Source organism: Cucumis melo, chromosome 8 (genome assembly GCF_025177605.1).
Source record: "Cucumis melo cultivar AY chromosome 8, USDA_Cmelo_AY_1.0, whole genome shotgun sequence".
Lineage (NCBI taxonomy): Eukaryota > Viridiplantae > Streptophyta > Magnoliopsida > Cucurbitales > Cucurbitaceae > Cucumis > Cucumis melo.
In genome coordinates this window covers 22,168,451-22,180,068 of record NC_066864.1, presented here as the reverse complement: position 1 = coordinate 22,180,068, position 11,618 = coordinate 22,168,451, and positions in this window count along the sequence as shown.

Below are 11,618 nucleotides of genomic sequence, written 5' to 3'. Positions count from 1 at the left end.
AATTCTTACAAATAACAAAAAACTCAAACGACATTCATACTGAAATATAAATTTTTAAATCAAATACAGGATGTCTTACAATAATACCTACATCTTCTAAACATTCTATCTTCACGCCGAAATATATAATTCTGAACGAAATTTTATAATCAACTAAATAGTTCAAAGAAAAAACAATATTTACAGTACTCAACAAAACCAAAATAACTGAGACGATATTAACATAGCAATATACACGATTTTGATTGTCCAAAATGACAAGAAGAAAAACAATGTTATCGAAGATGATTGATATGAGAACGAATGTTGTCGAAAGTTATGAAAAAGGTAAAGAATGATCAAGATGAAAGATATATAAATTAGGATGAGATGAATAACTCGGAAATGACGATCGTGAAAGAATCGAGAAGAAGAAGAAAATCATATTTGAAAGATCGTTATAAAAGATTAAGGGCAATTAAGGAGTTATGAAAAAATAATTTGCCTTAATAGGCCTGTTATACAGGCCGTAAATAGTTTACAGTTTTGTTACATTTATGTAAGTTTCCCTAACAATTATCCATAAAACTAATGTAAGCAGGCTAAAAAATAATAAATCTAAATTAAAAATGTGCCTCATAAAAAGTCACCCACAACAAATGATAAAAAGAAAAGAAAATTCAAAATTTCATAACATAATGCAAAAATGTAAACTAAAACAAATAATAAATCTACATTTGTCTCCTAAAAAGACATCGCACAATAAATGACCAAAAAGATATATTCATAATCTAACTAAATTAAAACAAATATTTTATCTAATATTGATTTCAAAATTTAAAAAAAAATAGAGGAAAGATGTGCTAAAATTTAATATTAAATCTTACTTTGGTTAAGTTATAATTCCATAACAAACTAATAAAAACACACTATGTTTCAAAATTCAGCTACCTAATCCATGTACTTCGTTATAGTTATAAACCTGATATACACCGAATTAAAACAAAGGTTTTACTAAATACAAATTGTTGAAACAAGATGCAAATGGAACACAAACCTCAACGACACGATGATCGTGATACTGAAAAGTTTCGATCCATCTACTATAAAAAATTGTCTTTACACGTTGTAAAGTCATTACAAAAACGTATTGGTTAAAATTCTATTATTTTCATGTGTACATACACAACTTTTTAAAATATAATGTAGTACATAGAAAATAATTTAACATACAAATCATGTCAAACAAGGAAGATATATTTTAAAAATTAGTTTAATACAACTATAAAAGAATAAAAAAAAATAAAAGGTAAATATTTCTGAAATCTAACTTTAAAAATACAAATATGATATCTATTTAATTGATCATAGCTAATGGTACAAATGGGTTAAATAAAACATACAACTAAGAAAAATATATTAAATATTTATTAAAGATAGATCATACAACTAATAAATATATTAAACATTTATTAAAATTAAATATTCTAAATCTAACTAAATAAATAAATATAAGATTTATTAAAGATGGATATTTTGAGAATCTAATTAAATAAAAACAAAATATTACATCTAATATCGATTTGAAGATTAAAAAAAAAATAGGAAAGATATGCTTAAATCGACACTTAAATCTCAATTTGGTCATGTTATAACTCCAAAGTCAACTAAAAAAAATATGTTTCACAAATTTAGTTACCTTATCCTTTGTAGTTTGTTATAGCTGTAAATCCAAGATACATTTAAAATCATTGTATTGTATCCCATCAATAACAAAAGTCAGTGCAATAAATAACTAACACATCAATAACAATAGAACTTAACCAAAAAAACCTCACAATGAAAAGAAAAAAATCCTAAGATAGAGAATACTAAAAGTAAAAATATCAAAACAAACTTCAAATTTCAAAACACCTAATACAAAATTTCAAAATAAATCTAAATTAAAAATGTCTCATAAAAAGACATTTTCAACAAATGTCCATAAAAAGAAAAAGAAAACAAATATTTCCTAAAAAAACTTTGCACAACAAAAGATAAAAAAGAAGAAAAAGAAAAACTCACAATTTCAAAACAATCCATAATGCAAAATGCAGAGAAATTAAAAGATAATAAATCGAAACTAAAAATATCTCATAATAAACGTAGCACATCAAATAACAAAAAAAAAAAAAAAGAAGAAGAAATTCCAAATTTAAGAACAATCCATAATGCAATAATAAATCTAAACTAAAAATATTCGAGAAAAACATCACACAACAATGAGCAAAAAAAGAAAAAGAAACTAGAATTTTTTATTAAAAAAATCATAATACAAAATGCAAAGCAAGCTAAAATATAATAAATCAAATTAAAGATGTCTCATAAAAAGACCACACAACAAAAAATGATCAAAAGACGAAAAAGAAAAAACTCAAAATTTTAAAGCAATCTGTAATACAAAATGTACACAAACTAAAAAATAATAAATCTAAATAAAAAATGTCTCATAAGATGAGATATTGCAAAATAAAGAATAAAAGAAAAAGATAAAACTCCAAATTGCAGAATAATCCATAATACAAAATGAAATAAAACTAAAAGTATAATAAAAATCTAAATTAAAAATGTCTCATAAGAAGTCATCGCACAATTACAAGACAAAAGAAACTCAAAGTTTAACGACAATCTACAATGCGAAAAATGCAAACTAAAAGAAATAAGAAATCTAAATTGAAAGTGTCTCCTAAAAAGACATCGCGCACAACAAAGAGGCAATAAAAAAAAAAGAAGAAACTCAAAATTTCAGAAGAACCCATAATACAAAATGCAAGGTAAAAAGTTAATCTAAACAAAAAATGTCTCAAAAAAAAATATTGCACACAAAAGACAAAAGAAAAAGAAGAAACTCAAAATTTCATAACAATTATTCATAATAAAAATGCAAGCAGGCTAAAAACTAATAAATCGAAATTAAAAATGTGCCTCGTAAAAAGTCACCCACAACAAATGATAAAAAGAAAAAAAAAACTCAAAATTTCATAACATAATGCAAAAATGTAAACTAAAACAAATAATAAATTTACATTTGTCTCCTAAAAAACATCGCACAATAAAGGACCAAAAAAATAAAAAGAAGAAACTCAAAATTTCAAACTCCAAAATACAAAATGCAAGAAACCTAAAACAAATAATAAACTTAAACTAAAAATGTCTCGTAAAGAGACATCACACAACAAAGGATCAAAAAAATAAACTCAAAAAAAATTTCAAAACAACCTATAATACAAAATGCAAGTCAAGATTTAAAAAATGAGAGAATAAAAAAGAAAGATCCCAACTAAAATGAAACTAGAAGACTTGTCTTCTATTAAGGTAAAGTTAAGGTAATATAGAAAAATTGGTTCATGGACAAGCAATTTTTCTTAAATCACCTCAAATTTATTAAAAACACTCCAAAATAAATGATAAAGGAAAAAAACAATAATAGCCATGAATTAAACAAATAAAATTCCAAAATATTCAAAAAAAAAAAAGGAAAAGAAAAAGAAAAAGAAAAGAAAGGAATAGAAAAACCTAAGAGAGGGAAAGCTATGAGATTGAATATGGGGCTGTGTATTTAGATCACAGACGATGACCAATATTAATTGAAATAAGATACCCAAAATGCATGTAATTCGAATCATAATAAAAGTTTAATTAATTAAACTGGTAAGAGGATTTATGGTTTGATTAAATTCAATTACCAATTCAAAACTAGAGGTTCCCTACCATGATCATGTGGTCTTCTTAATTTGTTCCCCATCATTTGGCTCCAACTTAAAAAAAATTATATATAATCAAAGAACACTACAAGAAGTGTGGGGACTCCAGACGTACAAAAACGTCCGCGGAAGTGGTAAAAACGTTGGGAAAAGACTTTCTGGAGCAGAAAACGACGTCGGGAAAGTCATCGGAAGAAATGCGTCGGGAGAACACAATTCCTGACGCATCACCAACAAAGCGTTAGGAACAACCTTTTTCCGACGTTTCCTTTACTGACGCCTTTGATGCGTCGGCAATACATAAATCCCGACATCATCATGTCTGACATGAACTATGCGTCGGGAATAACGACTCCCAACGTCATTATATCTGATGTCACTTATGTGTCGAGAAAAACTATCCTCGATGTGTAGTGTGCAATGTATTCCTAACGTTTGTTGCGTCAGAAATTCCTTATATGTAATTTTTTTAAAAATATGTAGTTTTTAATTTTTTTCCTAAAATAAACTATAATGTTTTTCAATCAAGTCTCTATTTTTTGAAATATTCACATTCGTTTTGGATTAAATTAAAGACAATTCAAAATAAATTAGTAAGTTACGAAATACAAACACAAATTCAACAAAAAAAATTAACATTGATAATACAAAAGGTTCAAAAAAAATATAATAGTGTTCATAATACAAAAAATATAATGTTTATAATAGAAAAAAGCGTAAAGAAAGTCGTACGTCTTCTAACGAGCCTCGTACACCATTCTACACCGCGGGTTCTACAATGATAAAAAAGTGGCTAAGTTTAGTACATATATATCCATATCTTCATTGTATACTGTCATTTCAAAAACTTAAGAATAATGGAAACATATATATGTACGGCAGAGCTAGGGATTAGGTGGTGGTCCTTGCTGTCCCGAGTCATGTCTTGTATCAGCTTTCGTATTTGTTCCACTTCTAAAGCTAACGCTTGGTGATTTCTTTTCTGCTCTTCAATCCGTTCAATTCGTTCCAAAGCTTGATCAAGCTTAGCTTGTAATTGAATCTCTCTTTCTATGGATTGCGAACATGACGTCGAGGAACTGCTCGCACTCATCGTCTTGCGGGCCTTCGGCTTGGGTCCCCAACCAAGGCCTTTTGAGTAGTCTGGTTTTCTACCCAACACCTAATCGTATATCTCATCCCCATAGGGTGGTTGACTACCCTCTGAAGTAGGCTGGGACTGGAGTTCCAACATTTGATTCTGCAACAAATTTAAAAACTAAGTTAGTAAATAAAAAATATATATCAAAGAGGACGATTAATAAGGGCATAAGTATTGCTTCGATAATTTACATGCGCATCCTCTATGACCTGCGACACGAATGTCCCAGCTCGAACGTGTATTTTCTAAAATAACTCCACACAGTTAACCCACTCCCTTCTTTGCTCAGCGTGCTTGTGTTGTCGTTGTAGAAACGACTTTGACCCACTGCTATGATTGTAAGATTGCTTCTGTCTAGCAGCCTTGTTCGTCCGTGATTGCTCCTGCATGAAAACAATTATATTGTTTATTTCTTATACATATTAAAAGTTGAAATCATAATTAACCATGACAAATGGTTTAATTGTTCACCTGGAATGCACGGCTCATGTAGTGGTCACAGAGAAAGTGTCAATCCTCATCACGTCCCACCAATAGGTTTGGTGGGTTTGCACGAGCCTTCTCGGGGTCACTGTACTTTTTGAAGTGCCTGTGACAGTCGCCCTGGAACTCTTTAAAGGTGTTGAGCATCTGATGCTCAACGAACCTATTCATTGCTTGATCATTGAAATCAAACACAAAAAACCGCTACACATTACAAAAATAACACATTAGCTTGGTTAACTTAAATATGTTTCAAATGAAATTATAAATGTGTAATGGACTTAAATACCTGGAGGTCGGTCTTGACGACCTCAGTGTATTCTCTACCAACGTCCGCCCACTTAAGGCAGCGGACGGAAAATGTCTTTCGCACATACACGCCTATCGCCTGGCTGAAGCGAACGGCGTGTGGGTAAATAGGCTTCTCCATACCAGGGACAGTCGTCATTGGAATGCGCCCATTGGCTACAACGTAGCGCTCCAACTCTAAGAGTTGAGACTGCATATGTCTCTAAGGAGTCGAAGTTGCAGATGGTTAAGAAGACGACCATGCTCAATAAATTATAAGAATATATAATGTTAGAGAAAAAACATGAAATAATCTTATGTTAAAATGTATACCAATATTAGACTCACCCGAATTGTCGCCCACCGACGACGACCCTCCCGTAAGGTTATCTAAATTGTTTGCAAACTTGAGGAACATAGTGTCCATCTCGAGGAAATTATTACATGGATATGACGATGACATAACGCCTGTGGACATAGAAAACAAACATTCAATAAGCAAATACGAACACATTCAATAGATGTCGTTCCACACCCTCTAGTGAGTTTCAATTTAAATTCATACATCTCTTGCATGGACACCTTAATCGTCCGTAGGCATCAATGTGAAACTTAGCAAATTCTAAAAATTGGGTCACTCCCTCTCTATACTCAAGAGAAAACTTATTCCTTAAGTTTCATCCAACCTCTATCCATCATTTAAGTCCCTAAAACATAAAAAGGTTTGATTAGAAACATATCCATCTCCTATCACATCCTAAATTTACTCCCCCGAATATACAATCTCTCAAAATTTTTACTAAAACTAACTTCAAACTACGGAGGCTACCATAACTGCATGATAGCCAACACAACCTAATTATTAACCACAAAATACTTTAATCTCCGCATCCTACCCACCCCTTCCAACAATGCTACCTTACAAGCTATCCTACTACCACCCCTTCAAACCTTCACAAATACAAACAAATTCAAAACAAAAAAAAGGCTACCATAACTGCAAAATAACCATCCCAAATCAACAACGTAAAGTTATTCAACACAAACAGGATGCCATAACTGCAGGATAGTCATCCCAAATCAACAACAAAGTTATTCAACACAAACAAGCTACCATAACTGCGGATAGCCAAAACGAATTTTAATACATATTACAGAATTTTTGACACAAACAAATTTCATTGCTTCCCTTAAATTTTCAATTCAAACCCCCCACCCCCTTCAAAATTTCTATTTAACCTCCCTCTATTTCAAATTTTCAATTCAACTCCACCCCCTTCAAAATTTCAATTCAACCCCCAACCCCTTCAAAATTTAAATTCAACCCCTACCTTCAAAATTTCAGTTCAACCCCCCACATCAAATTTCAATTCAACCCATATTCAAAATTTACATTTCACAAACAAAAATATATTCCTAAACAAAATCCTAAACTATCTAACAAAAATAATTCATCATCAAAATCCTAAAACAAATTTTAAAAAACAAAACCCTAAACTATTTAAATAAACCTAACCTAATTAACTAAAATTAAGGATTTTAAACTTACCTCAACTAAGAATATGTGGCGACAGACATCGGGAGAGGGACAACGGCAGCTAACGACGATGAGGGCAACAACGGCGAGGAAACGGGGCTTCTCTTCCTCGATCGCCGACAGCTTCTCTTTAAGTTTTTCTTCGTTCGTTTGAAACATCGAATTTATAGGGGAACTCCCAACGCAACACAAAAACGTCGGAAGATTTCTTTTCTTTCGATGCCTTTCCTGACGGATAACTAATGGTGTCGGAGATTTCGCGTTACTACCGACGCCATTTCGACGCACCAAAAGAGTGTCGAGAGAGCGCCTTATTCCCGACGTCGTCCCCGATGCCATGTAGCATGCGTCGGGAATATATGTCTGAGAAAATTAATGTTATCTAATTTTTGACAGTCAATTCTCGACGCGACATGCATGCGTGGGGATAACTTGTTATTCCCGACATCTATATCACGACATTGGAAAAGGGTGGCTCCCCCGATGTGTGTAACTGTCCATTGGGATATTGTGTCATTCTCGATGAATTTTCTATCGATGCCTTTCTCTGCATTGGAAGAACTCCGATTTCTTGTAGTGGAAAAAAAGTGTGCTTAAAAACGATACTGACAAAGATAATAAAAATATAACTAAAGCAGAGACAACAATAGAAGAGATGTAAATTAAACAGAGAAGAAGAGTATTAACTTATAACCTGGTGATGTTGACTTCGAGAGAAAAAATAATGAAAGCCCTACTAATAGAAGAGGCAAAGACACACCTCTTTTGTTGGTTTTTTCGACAATCCAAATAACACTGTTGCCAATCAACTATCGATCAACACTTCATCTATTTTGAATTACAAATTAAATAGAGAAACGATTAATTTATTTTATTTTTGTTTATATACATGTGTTTGGAATAAATATATATATAAGACACATGTGAAAATGTTCAACGACAAAAGATTCTTTAGCATTTATTGACTTCCCAATTAAGGAATGGTTGTAGATCCTTAACAAAATATTCAAAACATTCCATAAATTAAAAATACAAAAGAAAATGAATGAAATTAAAATACCAATAAACAAAATGAAAGTGCACCCAAAAAAATGATTAAAGAAATGAAAATAATTAAAAGACTCACAATATAAAAAAAGAAAATATAATCAATAGTTGGTCAAGAGAGTTGTATCTATGCTAAACAAAATAAATAAATAAATAACTCAAAACAAATATATATGAAAAAGTGATCTACAATTCTATAAAGAATTAGGGCAAGAAATAACTAATACATGAATAACAATAAAACTAAACAAAAGAAACCTCACAGTGAAAAAAAAATCCTAAAACAGGGAATACCAAAATGTAAAAATATCATAACAAACTTCAAATTTCAAAACAATCTTTGTACACGATCATGATCAAAAGAGAATTACATGCGCGCGTGTGGTCGATATTGATACTACCTACACGATCGTGTATCATTTTCTAGAGGATTGTGTATCATTTCCTACACGATTGGATATCAGATGATCGTTTAGAAGAAGAATTACATGTGTGTGTATCATCGATTAATCGCATGTTGATTGGGGCATTTTTTTCGTATTTCCCATCGTGGGCCTTTAGGCTTTTTTCGTTTACAAAATTGTTCTATACAGTAAATATTTTGCTGATTTGTTATATTTTTTAAACCTCTTTAAATATCGGGGAATTGTAAAAAATGATAAAATGAACAAATTATTTACATTTTATGTCAAATGTAACAAAATTTTGTCTTTTAATGGTTTTTTTGGTGCCATAAAACATAAATAGTTTGTATTTTGGGGGTTTTCCAAAAATAGAATAAAACGCGAAAATATTTACCCCTTATAAAAGGATTTTTAAAAATGAAAAGGTCCACAGGTCCACAATGAAAAATACCAAAAATACCCTGCGATTAATCGACCATTTGCACTTGAAAAGCTTGGTACACGATTATAAATCAAGAGTTTAGATCTTGGTACACGATCATTTAGATTTGGAAGAGAAAATATATGAGAGATAATGAAGATTGTTTATCAATTGGGAATATGAAGAGGTGATGATAAAATGTAAAAGATTTCGAAAGAGGAAATGAACAAATCACGAAAAAAAAGTGAGAATATGAAAAAATTAATAATATGAGAAGGAGAATAATAAATCTTGAAAAAGAAAAGAAGATAATGGTCTACCAAATGTGCGATTTATGAAAATATGATGATTTTCTAATTTTGTTAGGGGTGTTTTGTTATGTATTTTAAAATTAAACTTGAATCTTTTTATTATTCTGGAAAAAAACCATTAAATATTTGGGAAATTGCCAAAAATAGGTTAAAAAAAGAGCTTTAAATGAATTTTGGGACAAGTTTTCAAAAGAAAGACTTTTAGGACAATTTGGGTGTGAATGGACAAAAATGCCCTTCATTAAATTTCTATCGCTCTCTATTGATTTTTCGCCTACCCACGTTCGCTTTCCCTTCTCTTTCGCATAGAACACCTGAAGTAAAAAAAAACATCTCCTTTCGTTGGCTTTTGAAATTTCCCACTCTGCTCTTCGAAGATACTCCGACTGTTCGTTTGTCGTCGGTCCTCCAGTGCATTTCGTCGCTTCTCCTTTTCGAACCTAAGAATCAACTTTGAGCGTGTTCTCTTATTTCAGTGAGTTTTATTTGTAACCCATTTTCAATATATTTGCTGGAATTTGTTCCTTTTTCTTCAGGCTTCAATCATGACATCGACTTCGACATCGACCGACGGACCCTTGTACAAGATTAATCCTTCCCATCATTTTTATTCCCTAGTAAGTTGTTTGTCTCATTTGGAAAAGACAACACATAATATTAAGGCCAAACTCAAACCCGATCAATTAGCCTTATTTAGGAAAACAAAGTTTGGGCACTTTTTGGACCTAAATATTGTCTTTAATGGGCCACTCATCCACTACTTACTGTTAAGGGAGGTGGAAGATGAAGGAAAGGATTCTATAAGTTTCTTACTAGGGGGCGTTGTTTGTACTTTCGGTAGGAGAGAGTTTAACATCATAACTGGACTATGGGGTCCTAAAGAGGACTATATTCAGTTGGTTGGGAATAGTCGACTGTTGGAGAAGTTTTTCAAAGACAAGGAGTGTGTTTATGTTAGCGACTTAGAGGATATATTTTTGGAATACGAGGGTGATGACGATGATATTGTGAAATTAGCTTTAAATATCTTTGTTGGGAAAAGATAGGCGAACCAAAGTGGACATTGGTTTTTTCAAGATTGCTGATGATTGGAATACATTTAATAATTATGATTGGGGTCGGATTGTTTTTGTACGCACGCTAAGTGCCTTGAAAAGAGCCTTGGACAAGCAATATGCCAAGGGAAAGAAGAAATCAACACAGACAAAAAAATATACTATCAATGGATTTCCGCATGCATTACAGGTATGTGACTTCTTACTTCTTACTTCAAAACTTTAAAACGATCGTTTAGTTATTTTAAACGATAGTTTAGTTATTTAAACGATAGTTTAGTTATTTAAACGATCGTTTAGTTGTTTTAAACGATCGTTTAGTTGTTTTAAACGATCGTTTAGTTGTTTTAAACGATCGTTTAGTTGTTTTAAACGATCGCTTAGTTGTTGTTTTAACGATCGTTTAGTTATGTTAAACGATCGTATAGTTGTTTTTTAACGATCGTTTAGTTATGTTAAATGATCGTATAGTTGTTTTCAAACGATTGTATAACCACTTGTTTATATATCTATATATATCTTGTGGTACTTCCTAAACTTGTTTGTCAAATGTCGAATAGGTTTGGGCATATGAGTCTATACCAACCATCATTGGATGTGGTGTAGATAAAGTAAACGATCATGCCATACCACGAATGCTGAGGTAGGTGTGCCAACAATCACCAAAGTCCCAAACTATAAGCCAGGTGTTTGACTCGCCAATGGTAAGTAGCAAGCAATAGTAACTTACTTAAGGATCGCGTGATTTTGTGCTTATTTCTTTGTCCTAAATACATTTGCCTTTTTCTATTTGCAGTTTATAATTAAGGCGGTCATTGAGATGACACCTGAAGAGGAGCAGTTGAAAATTGCTTCAGGTGAACTTTTTGAAAACTTCCGCTCATCTACCATTATTCAGTCGAAGAATGGTGGTTCAAAAAGAGTAAGAGAAGTTGTTAATGATGAAGATGACTTCAAAAAGAGTAAGAAACAGAAGTCCAAGATTAAGATGAAAAAGGCTATTCGAAATCTCCAAGATCGAGTAGCGGTTGTTGAAGGGCAACTTAATAGTATAAAATCAGATATTGACGAATTGAAGGGCATGATGTCAACCATATTGAAGCACATTGGACTTCAAAGAAAGGTTAGGAATGAAACTGTTAAGTGTATTGACGTTAGTTGTTTCATATTTGGTAATTACTCATACATTAAGTTGCATGTTCTCGCTAA